This window comes from Diceros bicornis, chromosome 4 (assembly GCF_020826845.1).
Source record: "Diceros bicornis minor isolate mBicDic1 chromosome 4, mDicBic1.mat.cur, whole genome shotgun sequence".
NCBI classification, from domain to species: Eukaryota; Metazoa; Chordata; class Mammalia; order Perissodactyla; family Rhinocerotidae; genus Diceros; species Diceros bicornis.
Genome location: NC_080743.1, coordinates 102,173,526 through 102,199,535, shown reverse-complemented (window position 1 = coordinate 102,199,535; position 26,010 = coordinate 102,173,526). Strand labels below are relative to the sequence as shown.

At 43.8% G+C, this 26,010-nt stretch overlaps 1 long non-coding RNA gene across 1 annotated transcript; it reads left to right on the top strand.

Moving 5' to 3' along the window:
* The first annotated feature begins 458 nt into the window (after positions 1-458).
* On the top strand, positions 459-25,753 carry LOC131405000 (uncharacterized). The gene is made up of 3 exons (XR_009219888.1): positions 459-992; positions 23,472-23,640; positions 25,584-25,753. It is a non-coding gene; the product is annotated as an uncharacterized LOC131405000 (long non-coding RNA).
* Positions 25,754-26,010: the final 257 nt, after the last annotated feature.

Below are 26,010 nucleotides of genomic sequence, written 5' to 3'. Positions count from 1 at the left end.
TTTTCCATAATAATCTTATAATTGGCTTGTCAAGTTTTTTGTTTGTTAGCTTTTTTACAACTCTATTGAGGTATAATTGTACAAAAACTGCACATTTTTAACGTATACAATTTAGTGAGTTTTGACATATGTATATATCCATAAAGTCATCAGCACAATCAAGTAAATGAATATACCTGTGGCAGACAGACACTGAGATGGCCCCTGATTGCCCCGGCCTGGTATCCATACCTTTGTGTATTCCTGCTGTGGTCTGAATGTCTGTGTCCCTTTAAAATTCATATGTTAAAATCCTAACCCCCAATGGGATGCTATTAGGTGGGGCCTTGGAGATGTGATTAGGTCATGAGGGCAGAGCTCTCATGAATGAGATTAGTTCCCTTATAAAAGAGGCCCCAGAGAGCTAGCTTGTCCCTTTAACTGTGTGAGAACACAGCATGAAGGCACTAGCTATGAGCCAAGAAGTGGGTCCTCATCAGCCACCACATGGAATCTGCTGGCTCCATGATCTTGGACTCCAGAACTGTGAGAAATAAATGTCTGTTGCTTTTAAGCCTCCCAGTCTATGGTATTTTGTTATAGCAGCCTGAATAGACTAAGACAACCCCCTGTGTGGGCAGGACCTATGGCTTGTTTCTAATCAACAGAATACAGCAAAGATGGTGGGATGTCACTTCTGTGATTACGTTACGTAAGATAGGCATTTCCATCTTGCTTGAAGACTTCTCCCTTTCTGGCTTTGATGAGGCCAGCTGTCATGCTGTGAGCTGCCCCGTGGGGATGTCCACATGGCAGGAACTGAGGGTAGCCTCCAGCCAATAGCTAGTAAGAAACTGAGGCCCTCGGTCCAACATCTCCAAGGAACTGAACGTGCCAACAACCATGTGATCTTAGAAGAAGACCTTTCTCCAGTCCAGCCTTGAGATGAGACTGCAGCCCCAGCCAACACCCTGACTACAGCTTTCTGAGAGACCCTGAAGCAGAGGACCCAGGTAAGTCATGCCTATATTCCTGACCCACAGAAACCAGGAGGCGATAAATGTGTCTTATTTTAAGCTGCTAAATGTTTGGTAATCTGTTACGCAACAATAAAAAAACTAATATAATATCCATCACTCCCCAAAGTTTCCTTGTGCCTCTTGGCAATCCATCCCATCCCTCTTCCCTGACTCCATCTCTAGGCAACCACTTGTCTGCTTTCTGTCACTATAACTTAAATTTCTTTTTCTAGGATTTTGTGTAAATGGAATCAAACAATATTTGCCCTTTTTTGTTTAATTTCTTTCACTCATGATAATAATTTTGAGATTCATCCATGTTGTTGCATGTGTCAGTAGTTTGTTTCTTTTTATTGCTGAGTAATATTCCATTATTTGCACATATCACAATTTGTTTATCCATTCACTTCTTGATGGATCTTTGGGTTGTTCCCAGTTTGGAGCTTGTACTAGTTTTCTTGTTGCTGCTGTAACAAATTACCATAAACCAAGTGGCCTAAAACAATGCAAAATTATTCTTTTACTGGGAGTCAGAAATCCAAAATGAGTCTTAGAGGGCTACAATTAAAGTATCAGTAGAGCTGGTTCCTTCTCCAGCGAGAATCTGTTCCTTGCCTCTTCCAGCTTCTAGAGGCTGCCTGGTTTGTAGCTCATCACTCCAATGTCTTGCTTCTGTGGTCACATCTCCTGACACTGACTCCTCCTGCCTCCCTCTTATAAGGACCCCTGTGATTATCAGATTACATCAGATAATCCAGGATAATCTCCCCAACTCAAGTGCCTCAACTTAATCACACTGGCAAAGTCCCTTTTGCCATACAAGGTAACAGTCACAGATTCCAAGCATCAGGACCTGGACATCTTTGGGGGCCATTTTTTTCAGCCTGCCACAAGGCTATTACAAATAAAGCAGCTCTAAATATTTATGTTCAAGTCTTTGAGTGGACACACACTTTCATTTCTCTTGGGTAAAGATTGAGGATTGGAATGTCTGGGTCCTATGGTAGGTTTATGTTTAACTAAGAAACTGACAAACTTTTCCAAAGTGGTTGAATCATTTTATATACCTGCCACCAGTGTATGAAAGTTCCAGTTACTTCAAAATCCTCACCAATACTCAATATGTTAAATCTTTTAAATTTTATCCATTCTAGAGGGTGTGTAGTAGTATCTCTTTGTGGTATTAATTTTCATGTGTCTAATGACTGATAATACTGAGTGTCTTCTTATGTGCTTATTTGCCATCCACGTATCATCTTTGGTGAAGTGTCTCTTCAAATCTTTGCCCATCTTTTAACTGGATTGTCTGTCATCTTATTATTGAATTTTAAGAGTTGTTTTATGCTTTCTAGATACAAGTTCTTTGCTTGATATATGTTTTGCAAGTGTTTTCTTCTAGTCTGAGATTTGTCTTTTTATTTTTGTAACAGTGTGCTTTGAACAGCAACATTTTTCTGGTAGGCAGAATAATGGCCCTCCGAAGATTTCCACATTCTCATCCCTGGGAACTGTGAATATATTATCTTACATGGCAAGGCAATGAAGTTTGCAGATTAAGTTAAGGTTGTTAATCAGCTGACCTTAAAATAGGGAGACAACTCGAGATTATCTTGGTGGGCCCAATTTAGTCACAAGAGTCCTGAAGTGGAAGAAGTAGACAGAAGAGATCAGAGGGATGCAATGTGAAAAGGACTCCACTCAGTATCGTTGACTTTGAAGATGGAGGAGAAGGGCACAACCAAGGAATGTGGGAAGCCTCTAGAAACTGCAAAAGACTAGGGAACAAATTCTCCCCTAGAATGTTCAGAAAGGAACTTGGCCCTGCCCACACCTTGAGTTTTAGCCCAGTGAGAACTGTGTCAGACTTCTGACCTACGGAACTGTAAGATAATAAATTTGTGTTTTTGTAAGCCACTAAACTTGTGGTAATTTGTTACAACAACAATAGGCAGCTGATAGAATTTCAATTCTGTATACAATGTGAGGTGGTCTTTTGTTTAAATTTTTTGTTTTTGTTTTTGTTTTGTTTTTGCATATGATTATCTAGTTGTGCCAGCACAATTTGTTGAAAAGATTATTTTTCCCCATTGAATTGCCTGGGTACCCTTTTTGAAAATCAATTGGCTACGTATGCGTGGGTCTATTTCTGGGCTCAATTCTGTTCCATTGATTCATACACCTATCTTTATGCCAATACTACACTGTCTTATTATTGTAGCTGTAAAATGTATCTTGAAATTAGGTAGTATAAGTCTTCCAATTTTGTTCTTTTTTTTCGAAACCATTTTGGCTATTCTAGATCTTTTCCTCCATTTCCATATAAATTTCTACAAAAAGCCTACTGGGATTTTGATTAGAATTGTGTGACTCCGTAGATCAGTTTGGGAAGAATTGACAATATTGACTCTTCCAATCTATTGTGATATTGTGATTTATAAGAAATATATGTTTGGTTCTTATCCCCTTTTCTGGCACAACGCTCCTATAACCCTTGGAATTTCCTAAGCAATAAGAGTGACAAAGGTGTCTTTTGTTGTGTTAATTAGGTGTATTTGGGACCCACCCCCCCACACCTAAGGATGGGGGCTGATTGCCAGGAGAACCAACCAAGTGATTAGAGGTTTGGAACTTTCAGTCCCACCACCTGACCTCTGGAGAAGGGAGAGGGTTGGAGATTGAGTTCAATCGCCAAAGGCCAATGATTTAATCAATCATGCCTATGTAATGAAGCCTCTACAGAAACCCAAAAGGATGGGTTTGGAGAGCTTCTCGGTTGGTGAACATGTGAAGATTTGGGCACGTGGAGAGTGGCATCTTCAGAGAGGGCATGGAAGCTCAGTGCTCTTTCCCCACAGCTTGCCCTATGCATCTCTTCTATCTGGCCCTTCCTGAGTTATAACCTTTTATAATAAACCAGTAATCTGAGTAAGTGAGTTTCCTGAGTTCTGTAAGCTGCTCTAGCAAACTAACCAAACCCAAAGAGGAGTCGTGGGAACCTCTGATTTATAGCTAGTCAGTTAGAAGCACAAATAACAACCTGGATTTGCAATTGGCATCCTGAGTTGGAGAGGATCATTGGAATCTCTAATTGATAGCCAGTCTGTCAGAAGCACAGGTGACAAACATGGCTCACAACTGGCATCTGAAATAGTAGGGGGGAGAGTCCTGTGGGACTGAGCCATTAACCTGTGGAATCTGATGTTATCTCTGGACGGATAGTGTCAGAATTGAGTTGAATTGTAGGACACCCAATTGGTATCTGAGAATTGCTTGCTGTTGGGGTGGGGAACCCCTTCTCCCGCAGAGGAATTGAGTCCCAGAACCCCAAATATCCATGAATAGGTACATGTCTCCATTTGTTTGGGTCCTCTTTGAGTTCTCTAAGCAATGTTTGGTAGCGTTGCGTTTAAATGTCTTACACATATTTTGTCTAATTTATCCCTAGTTCATATTTTTATGCTATTATATATAGTGTTTTAAATTTTCAATTTCTAATTGTTGGATGCTAATATATAGAAATACACTTGATTTCACCTTGTATCATGCAATCTTGCTAAACTCTCTCAAAAGTTCTAGTAGCCTTTTTTGTAGATTCCCTAGAATTTTTTTACATAGAATATCAGGTCATTTGAAAATACAGACAGTTTTACTCCTTCTTTCCAATCTGTATGTCTCTTATTTCTTTTTCTTTCCTTATTGTATTGGCTAGGACTAAATTGTTGAATTTTTTGCCATAAAGTCATTCATAGTATTCTCTTATTAACACTTTAATGTCTGTAGGATCTATAGTGCTGCCCTCTCCCTCACTCTTGATATTGGTAATTTGTGTCTTCTCTGTTATTTTCCTGATCAATCCAGCTAGAGATTTACCAATTTTATTGATCTTCTCCAGGAATTGGCTTTGGCTCCATTGATTTTTCTTTATTGTATTTTGGTTTTCTATTTGTTTTCTGCTCTTATCTTTATTTCTTTTCTTCTGCTTTGGGTTTAGTTTGTCTTGTTTTCCTAATTCCTTAAGCTGGAGATTGAAGTCATTGATTGTAAATCTGTATACTTTTCTAATATTGGTGTGTAATGCTATAAATTTCCCTCTGAACATTGCTTTAGCTACACCCCACATATTTTTATATGTCATGTTTTCATTTTTATCCTGATCAAAGTACATTTTAATTTCCCTTGTGAATTTTTCTTTGACACATGGGTTGTTTTTAGAAGTGTATTGCTTAGTTTCCAAATACTTGGAAATTTTAAGGATATTTTTCTAGTCTTAATATCTAATTCAATTCCTTTGTGGCCAGAGAACATATTTGGTATGATTTGAACAATTGAAATTTATTGTGACTTGCTTTACGGCCTAAATTATCTATCTTGGTAAACGTTCCATGGGCACTAGAAAATGATATGTACTCTGCTGTTGTACAACAGAGCGTTCTCAAAATTTCAGTTAGGTCCAGCTGGTTAATAGGTTTGTTCAATTCTATTATATCCTTGCTGTTTTCTGTCTACTTGTTCTATCAATTATTGAAATGGCAATGTTGAAATCTCCAGCTATAATTGTGGATTCATCTATGTCTCCTTGTGTTTCTATCAGTTTTTCCTTCATGTATTCTGAAGCTCTAATATTAGGTATATAAATATCTTAGGATTATTGTGTCCTCTTGAGGAATTGACCTCTTTATCACTATGAAATGATCCTCTTTTTTCCTGGTGTTATTTCTCGTTCTGAAATCTACTGTCTGATATTAGTATAGTCACTACATCTTTCCTTTGATTAATATTAATGATATATCATTTCCATTCTTTTACTTTTAATCTAACTTTGCCTTTTTATTTAACTTGGGTATCTTAGAGATGGAAAATAATTGTTTTTTTTAATGTGATCTGACAATCTTTGCTTTTTTTTTTTTTTTTTGGTGAGGAAGATCAGCCCTGAGCTAATATCTGATGACAATCCTCCTCTTTTTGCTGAGGAAGACTGGCCCTGGGCTAACATCCATGCCCATCTTCCTCTACTTTATATGGGACGCTGCCACAGTATGGCCTGACAAGTGGTGCGTCAGTGCGCGCCCAGGATCCAAACCTGCAAACCCCTGGCCACCAAAGCGGTGCGCACACACTTAACTGCTATGCCATCGGGCCGGCCCCATGACAATCTTTGCATTTTGATCAGAGTATTGAGACTAATTGTGTTTAATGTGGCCATTGATGTGGTTGAGTTTAAATCCGTCACCTTGCTATTTGTGTGCTATTTGTCTCATCTTTTCTTGATTTCCCTTATCCTTTTTTTTCCCCTGTCTTCTTGTTGGTTAATTATTTTTATGATTCTACTTTAAACCCTTTGTTGGCTTATTAGGTATACCTCTTTGTATTGTTCCTTTTGACTGTTGCCTTGGGGTTTATTGTATACATCTGTAACTTATACAGTCTACCTTCAAGTAAATATTTTACCATTTATGTAAAATATAAGATTCTTACAAAGTATATTTGCATTTCTTCTCTCTCAGCTTTTGTGCTATTGTTGTCATACATTTTACTTCTACATATGTTGCAAACCCTATAATACATTATTATTATTTTTGCATTGAGTAGATTATCCTTTAAATATATATATTTTAATTATTTAAATTTTACTATATGGAACAACAAAAGACCCCAAATAGCCAAAGAAATCCTGAGAAAAAAGAACAAAGCTGGAGGTATCACAATCCTTGACTTCAAAACATACTACACAGCTATAGTAATCAAAGCAGCGTGGTACCTGCAGAAAAATAGACACACACATCAGTGGAACAGAATTGAGAGCCCAGAAATAAACCCACACATCTATGGACAGCTAATCTTTGACAAAGGAGCCAAGAACATACAATGGAGAAAGGAAAGTCTCTTCAATAAATGGTTTTGGGAAAACTGGATAGCCACGTGCAAAAGAATGAAAGTGGACCATTATCTTACACCATACACAAAAATTAACTCAAAATGGATTAAAGACTTGAAACCATAAAACTCCTAGAAGAAAATATAGGCAGTACACTCTTTGACATCAGTCTTAGCAGTATCTTTTTGAATACCATGTCTACTCAGGCAAGGGAAACAAAAGAAAAAAAATAAACAAATGAGACTACATCAGACTAAAAAGCTTCTGCAAGGGAAAGGAAATCATGAACAAAATGAAAAGGTAACCTACCAACTGGGAGAAAATATTTGCAAATCATATATCTGACAAGGGGCTAATTTCCAAAATATATAAAGAATACATACAGCTCAACAACAAAAAACAAACAACCCAATCAAAAAACGGGCAGAGGATATGAAGAGACATTTTTCCAAAGAAGATATACAGATGGCCAATAGGCACATGACAAGGTGTTCAATATCACAAATTATTAGGGAAATGCAAATCAAAACTACAATGAGATATCACCTTACACCTGTCAGAATGGCTATAAGTAACAAGACAAGAAATAACAAATGTTGGAGAGGATGTGGAGAAAAAGGCACCCTCATACACTGCTGGTGGGAATGCAAACTAGTACAGCCACTATGGAAAACAGTATGGAGATTTCTCAAAAAATTAAGAATAAAAATACCAAATGATCCAGCTATCCCACTACTGGGTATTTATCCAAAGAACATGAAATCAACAATTCAAAGAGATTTATGTACCCCTATGTTCATTGCAGCATTATTCACAATAGCCAAGACGTGGAAGCAACCTAAGTATCCATCAATGAGTGAATGGATAAAGAAGATGTGGTATATATAAAATGGAATATGACTCATCCATTAAAAAAAGACAAAATTGTGCCATTTGCGACAACATGGAAGGGTCTTGAGGGTATTATGTTAAGCGAAATAAGTCAGACAGAAAGACAAATACCATATGATTTCACTCACATGTGGAAGATAAACACATGGATAAGGAGAATGGATTAGTGCTTACCAGAGGGGAAGGAGGTGGGGGAGGGCAAAAGGGGTAAAGGGGCACATATATATGGTGAAGAATAAAAACTAGACTATTGGTGGTGAACACAATGCAGTCTATACAGACACTGAAATATAATAATGTACACCTGAAATTTACACAATGTTATAAGCCGATACGATGTCAATAAAAAAATTTTTAAAAATAAAATAAAATACTCATTAAATTTATGGGTAATACCTGTCAGTATAGTATTACCACAGAAATTGTCTTACAAAAAGAATTTTACAAGAGAGTAATGTTTCAGGATAAATAGACATAGAACAATACCAAGGAAGTTGCATATCATCACAACAGGCTTGATTTCTCTGAAATGTTTGATTATGGATAATTTGAAGTTTTCTCATCCAAATTTACTGTATTGGAAAAATCATATTTTACTCTTTAAAAGAAAAAAATTATAAAAATTTTATATTTACTCACATATTTACCATTTCCAGTAATTTTTTTAATTCTTTTATGTCGATCCAGATTTCCATCTGGTATCATTTTCCTTTTGTACAAAGAACTCCCTTTAACATTTCTTACACTGCTGGTATGCTGGTGATTTTCTCTCTTTGCTTTAAGACTTTCTGTTCACGCTAGTTTTAGGCAATTTAATTATGATATATCTTCATGTAGTTTTCTTCATATTTCTTCTGCTAAGGGTTCATTGAGCTTCATAGATCTCTAGATTTACAAAACTGTAAATCTTGAATTCAGAAAATTTGTTTTCCTCAAATTCAGAAAATTTTTAGTCATTCTTTCTTTTCTGCTCCTCTTTTCTGGGACTCTGACTACATGTATATTATGCAGCTTGATATTGTCCCTCAGTTCACTGATTCTCTGTTTATGTTTTTTCAGACTTTCTCAGTGTTACATTTCTCATTGTTTCTATTGTTATGTCTTCAAATTTACTAATCTTTTCTTCTATGGTGTCTAATATGCTGTCAATCTCATCTACCATATTTTTCATCTATAGAGTTTGATTAGGTATTTTTTATGTCCTCCATATCTCTCCTTATCATGAACCTGCGTTCCTCTACATTCTTGACCACCTGGAGTATATTTCTTGACACTGTTTTAATGTTCCTGTCCACTTAATTCTATCTTCTGTGTCATTTCTGAGTCTGTTTCAATCAATTTATTTTTCTTTTCATTAAAGGTTATATTTTCCTGCCTCTTTGTATGCCTGGTAGGTTTTTTCCCCCTTTTTTAAAAAATTTACCTATAATTGACCTATAATGTTACATTTGTTTCAAGTGTACAATGTAGTGACTCAATATTTGTATATATCGTGAAATGATCAACACAATAAATCTACTTAACATTCATCACTATACATAGTTACAAAATTTTTTTCTTGTGATGAGAACTTTTAAGATCTACTCTCTTAGTAATTTTCAAATATGCAATACAGTATTATTAACTATTGTTGCCAAGCTGTACATTACTTCCCCAGGACTTATTTATTTATTTTAGAAATCAATTATCAGCAAATCCTGTCGGCTATACCTCAAGTGCAATCCTTCATTAGCACCTCTACCAGCACCACTCTTGTCTAAGCCACCACCAACTCTTCCAACAGCTTCTCATCTCACACAGAGCAGATTCACAAGTCTGTCATGGCTCACAGGGCCATTCATGACCTGTCACTCCTGCTAATGCCCTGACTTCATGTCCTACTCTCCCACCCCCACTCTGATTCTGCCACCCTGACCCTGCACACACCCACTCTGTGTCGGCTTGCATTTGCTGTTTCTTCTTTCGGGAGCACTTTTCCCCAGCTATGCATTGGCTTCCTCCCTCTCTTCACTTGGGTATCTGCTCAGATGTCACCTTCTCAAAGAGATTCTATCACCTTTCTTAAGTTATCTTTAAACATTTATAACCACTTGCTATATTATTGATTAATTAATTGTCTATTTCAGCCCCACTTCCCACCCCTACTAGAATGTACCATGACAGCATGATTGAGAACTACTGCCATTGGCTACATAATAAAATTATTCTAAAAAGAAAACAAAAAACAGTAGCAGAGGAGAGTGACCAACAGGATCCAATGCATTAGAGAAGTCCAAACTGGTAAGTACCGAAAAATATCTATTGGATTGGGCAATTGGGAGGACTGGCAACCTTGAGGGCAGTTTTTGCAGGTTGTTGGGTGGAGACGCCAGATTGCAGTGGGTTGGGGACATCCTCTGCCTTATGATCTCTTGGTTCTTCCCTCACAGAGCTCCTTATCCTTCACAGCTTTCAATCCCTATAGTCACACTTATGTGGTAAACATTCTCCATGGGTCATTGTCAGTCCCTGCCCTCCAGCAGGGCACGGTCTGATGGAGGAGGGCTCAGGGAGCTCCTAATGAGATGAGGTATATGTCTAGAAATAATCATCATTTAAAAACAACAAATCTAAAAAAGCAAAACAGGAATGCACCTAACGTGAAATAAATGCAGCTAAAGGGGTGCCAGCGAGGAGGCGGACTCAGGGCCGGAAGCCCGGGACACGCTCTCTGGCTCTGGAGCACCAGGACTGACTGGGATGCGACGTCCATCATGCATAGCCGATCAATCCTGGAGGGCCCAGCACTCTGACCCTTTTGGAAACTGCTCTCCTCTCTGACAGCTGAGCCCTTCTCCATGGAAGCCCAGGGCAGGGAGGTTTCTCTGCGAGGTGGCCTCTGGTGCCCTGCAGCCAGGATGATGGATGAGGAGGCAAGAGCTGCTCAGGACAGCTGAGGCGCATGGGGCTGAGCAGAGAGAAATATGGCAGCAGACAGAGCTCTGTGTGTAAAGAATGCTGGAGGTGGAAGGACAGAACTCTGGGAGCACCAAACACGTAAAGAGTGCTTACCAAGGGGAGCGCACAAAGAAAGCAGGGAAGGGCTTTCACTGAAAAAGGGAGAAAATGAGAAGTGTGAAGCATCGTGGAAGCCAAGAGAGAGGACAGCTTCGCCATGAAAGGGGACACCAGCAGTGACTCCTGAATGTTGCAGAGAGGTCCCTGCCATAAGACCTGGAAACACCTCCTCTGGATTTGATGATTAGGAGGCCCCTGGAGAGGTTGACAAGAGCAGTTTCAGTGGAGAGGAGGAGGCAGAAACCAGCTTTCAATGGGCTGAGCAGCAAGTGGAAAGTAAGGAAGAGTAGGAGCTCAGTGGGATTGCAGATTAGCAAACAAGAATACAGGATGTCCAGTTAAACATGAATTCATCTGGCATTTGAATTTCAGATAAACAATAGTTTTTTAAAAATAAGTATGTCCTATTTATTCATTGTTGATTCGAAATTCAAAATCCTAACAGGGTGGCATGTGAACTTCTCTCTCGAGCCACAGGGCTGGGAGGAAAGATGAGCACTAGGTTCACGGCTAGAAGGGGCTCCGGGTCACCATAAGTGGCGTCTGGGATGGGATCGTCTGAGCACACAGAGCAGAAGCCAACACTTTCTGAAGCCTGTTTGAAGGCTGAACAGAAAAGGCCCGTGGTGGGAGAAGCTAAAGGCACAGTTGGGGGAATAATTAAACTATGGGCCTCTAGCCAGGACCAGAAATCATTTCCTTGGACCCACCCATAAAAAGCAGACAGTCCCTCCCCGACCCTCCATCCCACAAAAAACTCAGAAAACACAAATTCCCAATTTTACTTGGCAAGCGGATAGCTGCTACTTTGAAACTGTCGGTTTGTGGATTTAATAATAGCTCTCACCAGTAAAATGTTTTTCTTTTGCTCTTTTTCTTGGCGTTTTAATGGACCACCGTAGCTGCAAACATTTTTCTAAAAAGAGTGATCCAGTGTTCCAACTTCATTTCTTAAAATCCCATCACCAGAGCAAACCATTTGTAATAGCTCGAGTCCATTACCAGTTCAGGACACAAGCCTGGGTCTTTTAAAGCAAATGAATCAGATGAGTGCTGTCGTGGCACACCTCCTTCCTCGTGCTCTATTTGTAATCCTACTGTGGATGGCGGAGGTGTCGAAGCCTCTTCTGAAGACGAGAGAATGATGTCATCAAAGTCACCACATGACATATTCAACAGCTGGTTTTCCTCCTCATTCCACCCAATTCCAGGGTCACATCTGATTTGAAAAACTGGAAGACTGACATTCTTTTGTTTATTTATTTATTTATTTTTTTTTGTGAGGAGATCAGCCCTGTGCTAACATCCGCCAATCCTCCTCTTTTTTTTGCTGAGGAAGACGGCCCTGGGCTAACATCTGTGCCCATCTTCCTCCACTTTATATGGGAGGCCGCCACAGCATGGCTTGCCAAGCAGTGCGTCGGTGCACGCCCGGGATCCGAACCGGCAAACCCCGGGCCGCCGCAGCGGAGCGCGCGCACTTAACCGCTTGCGCCACCGGGCCGGCCCCTCTTTTGTTTATTTTTATTCCTTTTCCTCTAAGTCCTTAGATTCCTGACAGATTGGTAGCCTTCATCAGTCTTTTGTCTCTGTGTTTGTGAGACAGAAAGAAAGAAAAGTGTTTTTTTTTCCCCTTCCCCCGCATCGCCCCCCCCAAGTCTGTTTTCTTTTCGTTTGTTCTGGGCAGAGTTCAACCCACCACGTCTAGCTCTTTGCTCGGTTTTAGGCATGTAGACCCCACAGCAGAAGGAGCACCGTGGCCTCCGCTGCCCTTCCTGAGAATGTCCCTGGCTGCTAACTGTTTGGGTGTCAGCAGATGTCCCTCCTTCACAGGGACTCGCAGACTTTTAGTAAGGGAAAGAAAATTACAACCAGGGCTGCACAAATTCCTTTTTCCCCAAATTTCTTGTTCTATATTAGCTTCAAAATAAGAGTTCTCCAACAGATTAGTGGTTACCAGAGGGGAAGAGGGTTGGAGGTGGGCATAAGAGGTAAAAGGGCACATATATATGGTGACTGACAAATAATGTACAACTGAAATGTCACAATGTTAGAAACTATTATGACCTCAATAAAATAAAATAAGAGTTCTCCAGCTTTGTGTTAAAGAAAGCACCAAAGGACTGCCCCAATACTGCTTGTCCTGTTTCTGATCAGCTCCAGGCTGCAGCAGAATCCATACAAGTGGAGAACGATTGCTTTGAATAGATAGCCTCGAGAAGATCCATAATTCTGCCTTCTGGTCCACTCCCTTGGTACTCAGGTTAGAACTTGGTCTTCTTTGGTACCTGGCACACAGGATTTGGTGAGGGAGGTTACATTTGGGACCTGATCTCAAATAAAATATTCCACCCAGTTAGTGAGTAACTTAAGACTCTTTCTGTGGTGCTTATCCCAAGAGGTAGACCAGTGCAAACAGGGCTGGAGCTAACCCTGGGGCCAGGACAGCACAGGACAGGACAGTTTCTTTATGGATCAAAATATTTGCAGAGTCTCAAACAGGCATGTTATCAACAGGCCCTCTGGTGACTGCTCTCCTGCTCGGCTGACCAGGCACCAGGGTGGCGTGGCCTAGTATCTGGGAGGACATCTCCCGGGACATGTGGCCTGAATCACCTTATCTGGAGGTGAAAGGTCTCGGGACTATTGAAGCCAGAAAGGACTCTGAAGTCCCTGTAGGCCAGGGGCTCCCAGACTTTTAATTACATGGTCTGTTATAACTTGGGGGGGAAATAATGTAAAAAATAACAGGTTGTCAAATTTTATTTTGCTAATTGAGCAAATAAAATAGTGATCTCCTATCATCATTTCAGAAAAGGACACGTCAACATAAAAAATATGAAACACTTATTCTCTTACTCTTAATATAAAGAGTATATCCCAGTCCTTTCCGAGAAAGTCAGGGTGAAACTTACATCGATATTACACAAATATATTAAAGTATGTGTGTATGTGTATGCGTGCCCATCAATATGCACACGCATTCATCCTTCTCCTTCGTTTTTCCTTATCACACGGGCAGCTGTAGTGTATTGATTTAGTACCTGGACTCTGGGGCCAGAATTCCTGAGTTCAAATCCAGGCTCCACTACTTATCCTAGGAGCCCGACTCCTCTGAGCCTTGGTTTTATCGTCTATTAAATGAAGGTGATAATAAAAGTCCATGCTTTTCCAGAGTAGTTATGAGGATTAAATGAGTTAATATGTGAAAAGCACTTAGCACAGAGAAAACACCCGTAAATGATGGCCATTATGATGATATTGCCACAGACCAGTGAGGTCTTCATAAACTGTCTCTGGGAGCCACCGACAAAGCAACCTTATCCTCACCAGATGAGGAAAACTAAGTCTAGAGCAGGCACGACTTGTCCAGCTAAGCACCATAGCCAATTAGTGACCAGAACCGGAGTAGAACTCAAGTCTCCTGACCAAGTCTGATATATCTCTGAGGTCACCTAGAAAAAAGTGAATTTGGCCAATGGCTGGGGTGGGGCAGGAATCAGTTGGCAGGCGTCCAGGTGTCTAGGCAGCCAGCACTCCAGCAGGGCACATGGGCAGACTGGAATCCACCAGCAACCAGGAAGTCTGGCCACTGCTGCTCTCCTTTCTCTTTCCTCCAACCCCAGAGAAAACGAAAACGAGAGTCAGTTGCAGCCTGAGAGTTGGGGGCCTGGGAGTCCCCACGGGGTCCGGGAGCAGGCGCGGAGCAACAGCACTTTGCAGTGTTCCCTCCTCCATCTTCAGTGCAGCCACAGAACACCTGCTGAGCCTCCCGGGTCCTGCTCCTCATGACTCTGCCTGCGGGCCCCCGCTGGGCGCACAGCCTGCAGGTCCTGCCCTCCCAGTCACTGATCACCAGAGATGCAGGGCTGGAATAACGCCCCAATCCTCTGACTTGTTTTTGCTGCTGTGGTTTGGGGGCTATTTCCCATTTCCTAAGCAGACACAGCCTTGACAAGGGCCCTTGGATCCGGTGGGATTGCATTCAGTGGCCGGTAACAGACTCATGCCACTGTGGCTGCTTCTTGATTTCAGCAGGAACAGACTGCCCAAGGCGGGCTCCTTCTCTCCCTCTGCTCCACCAACCTTCTCACATGACTTTCATCCTTATGAATGCCTCCTGATCACATAGTCCAGGCAGGAAGAAGAAAAAAGAAAATGACAAAAAGGAAAGGGTGGGTCCATATGAGGAAATCCAAACTTTCCCACAAACCCTCCAGCAGCTTCTGCAGATGCCTCATTGGTCAGAGTGGTGTCATGTGGCTGCTCCTAGCTGCAAGGGAGGCCAGGAAATGTCCTATTGTGTCTGGACAACAAATTGTGGTTTTATTAGTAAGGAAGGACAGAATCGATATTAGCTGAGAAACATTGTCTGCCAGAAAAGTGTAACCAGAATAGAATTGAGCCTTTTTGCTCCCCCTCCAAAGTCTACTTCAGCAGGGCGACACTGGAAGGAACCATCAGTCCAGCTCCAGAAGCCCTGACGTCTGCACGGGTCTTTCCGGAAACCCTGCAGCACATGTGCAGTGCGTCTCACAGCACGGCAGCACCCAGCCTCTATACTTTCACGAGCCTCTGTACTTTCCTCTGCCTCTTCTCAATAGCTGCTCACCTCCCTCTCTCTTGCAAAACAAAACAGACAAAGAGGAAAAAAAAGACCAACCTGCAGCCTGAGCGGCTCCTCCCAACACCCTGTGCCTTTCAACTCCTCTTCTGTTTCCATGCTTTCCCTCATTCTTCTCTGTGCCTTTTCTTGTGGAAATCGATTTGGTCTCTGGGCTTTCACGAGCCTGGGCCTCCACACATCAGCCCCTAAGCACAACCAAGGCTGAAAACAAAGGATCGGGGAGATTAGCTAAGGCCTGTGGATTAGACTTTGATATCTCCCCTGCTACCCAGGTTCTGAGCGAGCCGGTGTCAAGTCCAGCACAGCTGATCCCCCAGGTTCTGAGCGAGCCGGTGTCAAGTCCAGCACAGCTGATCCAACACCCGGAACACCTGTCAGGGTCAGTTCGCCGGCTGCCCCAGCCACGGAGGCCCACCCCATTCCTCCCCTCAGCCTCCCGCTCTCCCTGCTCTCGGTTTTAGTCTGAATTGTCTCTCCCCTCTTTGATAGTCATCCTACTAGTTTCAGCCCAATAGTTTCCATCTGCTCTTTCAAAGGCCCACTGAAGATTGACTCGCAGAGGAGCTCTCAGTTAACTTCGCCTGGTTCCACGCCAGCCAGTTCACTGTGCTCCTCTGATAGGAAAGCCCCTGGTTTATGTTATTTTTATTCGACTTAGTATTCAACTTTTGGATCACATGTCTGTTTTCTTTATATCTGTTCTGTCTCCACCATTAGGTTGAGAGCAACCTGAGAGGGGCTGGGTCTCCATCAACTCCTTGGGACAAGGTTACTTGTTTTTCTTGTTTTTGCTTTCCAACTGGTGTGTTTTGGGCACCTTCCATGTGTCAGGCGCTGAGGTGGTGCCAAGGATATAACGCAGACCCAGTCCCTGGCCTCCCTCAGGACCTATCTCTCCTGGTCCTTTTCTTGCCCCAGGACAGTGCTCTGTCTATCTATCTGGATGAGTGACCACTGTCTTGATGAAGATGAGGAAGGGCTTGGGATTCAGCCTCCATTGCTGAGCCCCATCACTGTGTTCCTGGACTCCAAGTTCATACCACTCCGGTGGCTGCTCTGAAAAGCCCCCAGGCCTCCTCCCTGTATCCCAGAGTCCGATGTTACTGTTGGCCTGGCCTGCCCACTGCACAGCCAGGGACTGAAGGAGCTTTTATTCCAAATGAGGGCAGTCAGCTGAATTTCCAAATCAAAGATTTTTCCACTTCTATTTTTCTCCTTTCCTTTTTCGCCCAAATAACACGTTCATTTTGTGGAAAAGGGACAGGGCGGTTCTCCTTCTAAGGGTTAAAGGCTTTATGAGGACTACCTGGGGGGATGGGCAGGGCTCAGGCAAAGCCCTTCTCCTGTGGGGAGGGAAGGGAGGAGGAAGCACCAGGAGGGATGGGATCAAACCAGGGAGGCCACGCCTTTTCTCCTCCCTACCCAGCTCTACAACTCACTCCTGCTTCCATCTCTTTCCCTTCTTTTATCTTCTTCTCTTCCTCTCCTCTACCTCTCTGTCCTCTTCTCTCCCTCTCCTTCCTCTTCATTCATGCATGCATTCTCTCTGCAGGCATTGCTTGAGCAGCTGCTATGTGTCAGACACTGTGCTGCCAGCTAAGAACACAGGGACACCAAGTCAAAGCTCAAGGCTCTTACAGTCCAGGGCTGGTGGAAGGTGGGCACACAGATGGCAGGCCGGAGTGAGGAGTGACAGTTGGCAAAGAGAGTTAACTGGGAAGTCTCCAAGAACATACAGAGGCCCAGGCAGTACATCTAAAACATGGGGAACTCTGGGGGCGAGGAGACAAGGCTTACAGAACCTTTACTGGGTGTCTGGTGCAGCCTGGCTCATTAACCTCTCCTGTCCCATCCTGAGGGAGGCGTCTCAGTGGGAAAGAGCATGGACTATGTGAATACGCTACCCCTATTCAAATCCCAGGTCTAACACTTTCTGTGTGATCATAAACAGGCCCTTAATCTTTTTATTATTATTAGCTATTTATTTCTGAAGTAGACTTTATTTTATTAGAGCAGTTTTAGATTCACAGTAAAATGAATGTGCCCCCACATGTGCCCAGACGCCCCACTGTCATCCATCACATCCACATGCACAGCCATCCCCCACCAGATGGTTATTTGTTACATCAGTGAACCTACAGTGACACATCATTATACCCAAACTCCGTAGTTCACCTTCAGGTTTGCTCTTGGTGGTGTACGCTCTGCGGGTTCTGACGCATGTGTGACAACATATGTCCACCATCAGAGTGTCCCACAGAATAGCTTCACTGCTCTAAAAGTCTACCTTAACTTAATCTTTTTATCCTCAATTTCTTCTTCTTTGAAATTGGAGAAATAACTGTCTCGTGGGATGATCATGAGGATAAAACGAGGTCGTGTACACGGGTGCTTTGCTTTAGGTGTACATTATTTATATACTATTTCAGCGAAAGCCCAAGGGCCCTCACACAGTGGTCCCTGACTGTAGCATAGGCTATAGGAGGAAGGCGAGAGCCAGGTGGGGAGGGTGAATTTTCTCCAGAGCAGCAAGGAGAGGCTGCCTCATCTGGTTTGGGTGGTAGGCTACTGGGGAGCCATAGTGGAAGGAGGATAAGGAGGCCCACGGGATTCCAAAGGAATTCTGCACTCTTCCCTGCTCCTGAAGTAACCCATCCAACTTTACTGAGGCAGTGCTCTGGCAGCTCTTGGCAGGGGCTCAGAGAGCCTGCGTGAGTCACTTCCACGTGGCCGATGTGGGGAGGGCTCATGTCTGGGCTGGGCCACGCTGGCTTGGAGAAATTGTTCCTAAAATTCACTGGCAGGAAGTGGGCTCTTAACCTGCCATGCAAATCGACAAGTAAACAGTCTCCAATGAGAATCCCAGATGCCCTGTTCCTTCCACAGACCCAGACACTCATTGTGGGCTCCAGGCGGGGGCCAGCTTGAGGGAGCCCTGTGCATAAGCCGAGGCAGGGCTGCAGGTCTCTCCTCACTCCAGTATCCAGAAAGGGATCTCTCCCCAGAGTAGTCAGTCTCCTCCTGCACCCAGGACAGGCAGTGTCTGCTGCCTGGGAGAGGGAGAAGGAGACCTGGCAGTACAGATGGCACAAATGTGCCATCATTCCTCATTCAGGATGAAAAAAATCATTCTGGGGTCTGCTTGGACGGTCTAGACAGAGCAAATGAGGGGGCCACGGTGCTAGAGACATGAGTGGGCCCTGTGGCAGGCTTGTGTGGGCACTCCCAGTCTCCGCCTCAGTGAGGTCTCTCGCCAGGCAAGGGCACAGCTGGGTTTGGGGGGATGCCAGGCACTTGCTGTATATACGTTCAGAATTTATTGTGGTGAGGAGGGGTGGAGAGGGAGAGGATGGAATGGAACACATCTGGTGACCTGATTTTTATTTTCCTGCTGGTGGTTAAGGGTCTTGGCTGTTCTTGGGGCTGGAACAAGAAGTCAGAAATGGGGAAGGGGCATGAGAGGGTAAGATGGGGGCAGGGAGTGCATGTTACTTGGCTGGGCTCAGATCCTAGAAATGCCTCTACTCCTCATGGGGCGGGAGGGGACTCAGTTTCCCTCTGTGAAGATTCAGTGAGGAAGAAAAGTATGATCACAAGAACATTTAGTAGCATCTCCAACAAAGATACAACGTGCAATCACATCCCCACATAAAAGAAGACAAAGCCCATGAACACGCACATCTTCAAGTATAGGTGCAAATATAACCGTCAACAATACAGATACTGCAACCTCATTCTTCTCACTTACACACACACTACCACTGAGACACCACAGATGTGTTCATCGAGACCAGAAGGAGTCACACTGACCCTGAAGATCAAGGCAAATATGCCTTGAACCATCATCACTCCTTGGATTTTGAAAAGTCTAATGCCCATCTCAAGTTTTCTGCAAACTTCCAGAGGGCACTCCTCTTTGGGTGAATCATTCAGTCCAGGGTCCTCTGGCCATTGCTCATTTCTGTCCCTGTTCCACAGGCAGGGCATCCTCCATGCAGATGAGAACATGGCAGAAACACTCACAAGGCTTCTGCGATGTGGCAAACTTGGGAAGACTCGGAGAAACGAAGAGATTTACATTATAGCAATGCAAACAACTTAGTTAAATAATAGACGTTTCTGTTCTTATTTTTAACAGTCCGTTGGCCATTTTCACAACTCAGGATCCAGACTCTCTCCCTGTTATTCAGCAAACTCCTTCTCTTTCCTCTCTGTGGTCTTCTTCTCAGGGGCAAAATCCAAACTCCTCTCATTTTCTTACGTGGAACAATTCAGCTGTCTCTTGCCTCTGTCCCCAAATTTGGCTCCTGAACCCCCTTAGCATAGCCAAAAACTCACTGAAAACTCTGAAAATAGCCCTGGTGGCTTGCTAATTAAGCTCCTAAAGCAGAGGCTATCTGCCTCCCCTATTTTCCTCTGCTAGGAGTAGTTTATATTTTTCTAGTTAAACACAAATATGCAACTACACACTTAGACATGGAAACACAGAACTCTCTATCCACTTCCTCAAGTAGCTTAGACAGAGAATGAATTCATCTATGCCATGCTCAGGCCAGTGAGCTAAATCTAAAATTACTGCCTCCTCCCACTTCCCACTCCCCACTTTTAGGGTTCCCAGGGTTCCTCTCACCATGGACTTATTAATTTAGAAAGCCAACATCATTGAGATGCTAAGCACTATATGCCAAGCACTCTTCTTGGGATGAATAAAACAAAGCCACGGAACTCAAGGAGCTCAAATTGTAGATGGAGTGGCAGATAAGCAAACATGTAATCATGACATAAAGAGATTAAGCCTGTGATTGGGAAGGAAAATGTGCTACTGGAACACAGAGGAAGTGCAATTTAACAAGCTTGGGGGTGGAGGTGTGAGGAAGATGTGGAGGATGAGAAGAAGTTCATCATTTAAAGAAGGGGGGGTGTCACTGGGGGCCAAACCAAGCCATCATTCATTTATTCATTCACTATTTTTTAGTACTGTGCTAAGCAATGACTAAGACAGACAGATTTTACTTGGTAATAAAAACCGTAGGCTTGGGGCTGGTCCCGTGGCTTAGGGGTTAAGTGCGCACGCTCCACTACTGGCCGCCCGGGGTTCAGATCCCAGGCGCGCACCGACGCACCACTTCTCTGGCCACGTTGAGGCCGCGTCCCACATACAGCAACTAGAAGGATGTGCAACTATGACATACAACTATCTGCTGGGGCTTTGGGGAAAAAAAGGAGAAGGATTGGCAATAGATGTTAGCTCAGAGCCGGTCTTCCTCAGCAAAAAGAGAGGAGGATTAGCACGGATGTTAGCTCAGGGCTGATCTTCCTCACAAAAAAAAAAAAAAGAAAAGAAAAAAAAAGTTAACTAGGTGAAAGAGAGTGGGAACATGTTCAGGCAGAGGAAGGAGCATGTTTGAACCTAAAAGCAACAAAGAGTTTGATGCTTATGAGAAATACCAAGCAGTCCGGCATCATTGATGCTAAGAAATGCAGAGGAGAGTAGGATGAGATGAGTCTGGGGAAGCAGGCAGGATCCAGACATATTAAGGAATTCCTCCAACACACACAGTTCCTCCTGATACAGTAGAGTGCAGAGTTAGGGGAACTTTAAGAAAGCAGGGCCTGTAGTTGAACTCTATGAGTTGGATTCAACCCTATGAGATTAAAGAGCTTTGGGGTGAAGGCTGATCTGACCAGCACATGGCTTAGTCTGGGATCCCCTCTGCATCCAGTCACCGAGGCATGGGAGATATGGTCTAGAAAGAGTACAAGTGCACAGAGCTGTAACATTGGGTACACTGTAGCCAAGTGTCACATGAAGGCATGGGATTCACCTCCCCTAAAGACTCACCTCCACGGCTGGTGCAGGGATTTGGCTCAAGAAGGATGTCATGCAGCATGAGACAGGGATGTATCAGTCGAATGTGACCAGCTTACAAATGAGACACCATGCAACAATGGTGGTCAAAAGAAAGGACCTGATGGTAGCCTGGCTTGTCCTCAAATTCTCCCTTCTCTTGGCATTGGAATGTAGATTGACTCCTTTAACTGAGCAACCACTGTGGTTCTTAGGCCCAAAGGGGATACAGGTTGGAGCTCGAATGGTGTGTGTGAATAGAGATAAGAAGCATATCCTTATTTTTTTCCAAGCTGGTGAAGTTGGTCACACAAGTTACACTAAGCTAAAGGATGGGAAGCCATCAAAAGCATTTAGGCAAGAAAATATCAAGATCAGAATTATGTTTCAAAAGATTACTTTGAACACTGTGAGAGGAATGGATTAAAGGAGAGAAAGAGAACAAAGCCAGAGAGACGAATTAGAAGGTTGTATTAGTTAGGAACGCCTCAGCTTCAAGTAAGAGAATACCCAATATACCTTAAACCCTGTAGCCACATTTATGGTTCATCAACAGGAAATCAGGAAACAACACATCCTCAGGGGTGGTTGGGCAGCTCCATGATTTCATTAAAACCCACGCTTGCTCCATCCTTCCACCTCACCATCCTCCATGTGTTTGCTTTTTGTTCTCTCCTGTCCTTTCGTGGTTGCAAGATGGCTGCCTTAGCTTTCAGACACAATAATACTGATTCAAGGCAGGGGGAAGGGGTAGGGACAGTGCTAGCTACCATCTGTTTCTCTTCTCAGAAAAGCAAAACTTTCCCAGAAGCCCATCACAGAGGTCTTGTTACATCTCATTGGTCAGAACTGGATCACATTGCCCCTCTTACAGTAGCAAGCAAGGCTAGAAAGTTAAACATCAGGATTGTTCATTATGATTCAGTACCTGGAGCTGGACACATTGTTTTTTGGGGTTTTTTTGTTGTTTTTTTTGGTTTGTTTTTTTGTGAGGAAGATCAGCCCTGAGCTAACATCATGCCAATCCTCCTCTTTTTGCTGAGGAAGACTGGCCCTGGGCTAACATCCATGCCCATCTTCCTCCACTTTATATGGGACGCCGCCACAGCATGGCTTGACAAGCTGTGCCTCGGTGAGCGCCTGGGATCCAAACCCGGGCCACCAGCAGTGGAGTGCGCGCACTTAACCGGTAAGCCACGGGGGCCGGCCCCTGTACACATTGTTGCCTGGAGAAAAACTGGGGTTCTGATAGCCAGGTAAAAAGAGAAATGACTGTCAGGTAGGAAATAAACAGTGATGGTCACAGAAGCAAGAGAAGATGGCCCTGACTAAGATGGTGGCATTGGAGATAGAGATATTTAAGAGGTAGAAGTTACAGAACTTGATGATGGGGTGTGAGGAATGAAGGAGGGGAAAGAGAAAAGGATGATTTCCAGGTTTTGAGCTTGGGCAGCGAACAGATTATGATGTCATCTACTAAGACAGAAAATATGGGGAAGAAACACAAGTGTGGGGAAGATGAAAAGTCCACTTTTAGACGTTTTGAGTTTGAGGTGTCTGCATATATCCATGTATTAATATCATGTATGGAGCTGGATATATTGTTCTGGAGCTCAGGAGAAGGGTCTGGGCTATGGATATGGACTTAGTCATTGGGAGCCAGGGAGTGGATGAGTTTATCAAAGAGGATACTTCAGGTTGCACAGAAAGAAATATCACTTGAACAAGGTCAAGGAGAGAAAAAGAACATTTTTGGCTCGCACAGCAGGAGATGCATGAGATGGGGATAATTTTGGCCCAAGAGCATCTGGTACTCAAATTTGGAGGTTGAGTTTCTCTCTTCCCCCCAGCTCCCACTTTTCTTTATCTTTTATAAGACAACAAACCCTTCTTGTGTACATTATTTCATTGTATCCTCCTGATTATCTTTTGAAGCAGGTATATTATAGTCCCCATTTTAAAGATGAAAAAGCAAGGCCTGAAAGATTAAGTGGCCTGTTCTCACTCGAGAGAAGAACAGAATTTGGATTTGGTCTGCAAGGGACATGAATCTCTGACTCTCAGAGCTCCTGGATCTCTGGCTATGCTCACAAAGGGCCTTTCAATGAAGCTTCGATTGTTTTCTTCTTGCTGTCACATCGACCAGCACGACTGATGATTGTCTCTCTCTTGCAGCAACTCACCGAAGGTCAGCAAGAACTGAACAACACAGTTCAATATCCCAACATTTTTCTACCCAGTCGCCTAAATCACCCCTTCCAACGTTGTTTGATTTTTTAACATGGGAATGCTTTGAGCATGTTTAAATAATGAATAAGATCCAGAAGAGCAGAAAAGATTGAAGGTACAGGAAATAGAGGTGTAAACGTGGTAGGGCATGGGCTCCACAGCACCAGTGACTGCCTCACACAGTCACTCTCCATCATAACAGGAGGGAGGAGGAGAGGATGGGCAAACATTCAGGCAGGATTGTGCATATCTGTGTTGGCTCACTCTATCCCACTTCAATCCCCTTCTACACTACCTTCCTGTGTTACAGAAGCTGGAAAGCAAAATGCTTAAATTTCTAGCAACCCTTGCAACTTGGGGTGTCCATAGGATGAGTCAATCGGAATATCAGAAATCCCAGAGGAGGTCTTCCCTTCCTGAATAAAAGGGTAAAGCCTCTCTAGCAGTGGGATTTTCCCTTCCCTCCTTTTTAGTTCCTCTTTTCTTCTTGTGATGCCCAGAGATCTAGCAGTTATCTCGCAACCATGAGGAGAATGGCCAGACGCTCAGGATGATGGAACAGGAAGGCAGAAAGAGCCTGGCACCTTAATGACCTCATTGAACCGCTGCACCTGCCCTGGGTTGCCTACCTTCAGACTTCTTGTTGCATTGGAAGAAAGGGAGGGAGTGAGGGAGGAAGGAAGAAAACAACTTTCTTAGTTAAGCCACTATCTGTCAGGGTTTCCATCACTCACAACTAAACATGAACCTGGTTTATGTATCCCCCGGGGGCCTCTGGGATGCCTCCTTTCCCGGGTACACTCCTCTGACAGCTGTGGGTATCAGGCTCCTGACGAAGTTTGGCAAGACAGCAGAAAGTGTTGGGTTAGCAGACTCAGAGGAGCCTCTGTTTGGGAAGCAGTAGTGAAGACAAGAGAGAACAGAGAGACACATGGTGTAGCCGAAGGAGCAGCTGGCTGGGGTTAATTGATCTGGCAGCCCTCAGCCTGCCACTAACCAGCTTTGTGACCTCTCTGGGCCTCAGTCTACAGAATAAGGATTTGAACTGCATCAGTGTTTCCCAACTTCATAACCACCAAAAAGAAGAACCCCGTATTTTTTTAAAGATTTTTCTCTACCAAACTGCATTTATCAAACAATTCATATTCCCATGAGAATACCGTGTTGATACAATTCCAGCCAAAAGCAAAGAAAAACAACCTTTTAATTTAGCCTTGTTAGTCTGACCATAGGATGAAACGTCCATTAGTTCTTTGGAAAAATTGGAAAGGTTTCTCAGGTCCACATGATTATCTTTGAGGACTTGTCGTGATCCAGGGCTTTCCTACAAGAGCACTGGCCTAGGAGATCACTGGGGTCCAATTCTGTCTTCTATAATGCTGGAGGCCGGTGCCCCTTAGGAGCCAGTGGAGGTGCATTTTCCATCCTGCTCCCAGGCCCAGTTCTGATTTCCAGTGCCAGAAGCTCATTTCCTTTATGAAAAACAAGCCCATCCAAATGGCACATTCCTGCTGGCCTGAGCCACCTTATTTGCCCTGCTGCCTGCCAGCCCTCCTCAAAGGCCTTCCTCCCCTTCCCCCCCACCACCCTCCTCATTCCAGGAGGGAGCTGTCTCCCCTGACCCTTCATCTCAGTTACCCTGCTGTGTGGCCTTCTGACCTGGGAGACCTGGAGGCCTCTCAGACCGTCTGGGGCACAAGCCCTGATCCTTTCCCTCAGGCAGCTCCGTCTACTGGTGAAGAGGGAAGGGTGGAGACTCCCAACCCAGTGGATGGAATGCTGTAAGGGAGTATCCAGTATGCTGCCGGAGCACTGGACGTGGGAAGGTCAGGGAGGGTGAGAGAGGAGGTGATATCTGAGTTGGGGCCTGAAGGACGAAGGGAGAACCAGGGCAGCATTTGAAGACCAGCGCCACAAGGAGGGTTGGCTGGGAGGGGGAAGGGCAGGGCTTGCATGCTCATTAGCAACTCATTTGCCTGGCAGCTTTATTTAAGGCCTCTCTCCCTCCCTTCCTTCCTTCCGCGTACAAATATTTATCGAGCATCTTTTTTGTGCCAGGTACCGTGTTGTGGCAGAAATAAATATGAATGAGACGTGCACTGTCCTGAAGGAGCTCACAGATTAGTGGCGAGATAAACACGGAGAACTTCTAGCCCCTGATCCTGTGATAAGGGAAGTACCTTCAAGGAGACATAGACTCCAGACCAGCATCTGACAACCACTGATGATGCCAGGCACATGCCACTAAGCCACAGAGCAGCCTCAACAAGTCCTAGCCCCAGGCCCCTCTGTCTTCCACCAGCATCCTTAACATGTGGCCTGCAAGTTGGCTGCTCCACTTCAGGCATCCCGTCATAGACTTTCCAGGGCGAGAGGGGAAAGCAAAAGACACAGGCCAGCTCTGCCTCCTCCTTTTTTGTTTTAAAAAAGAGTTTATATATCACTGGCCAGAACTGTGTCACATCATCACCCCTAGCAACAGGGG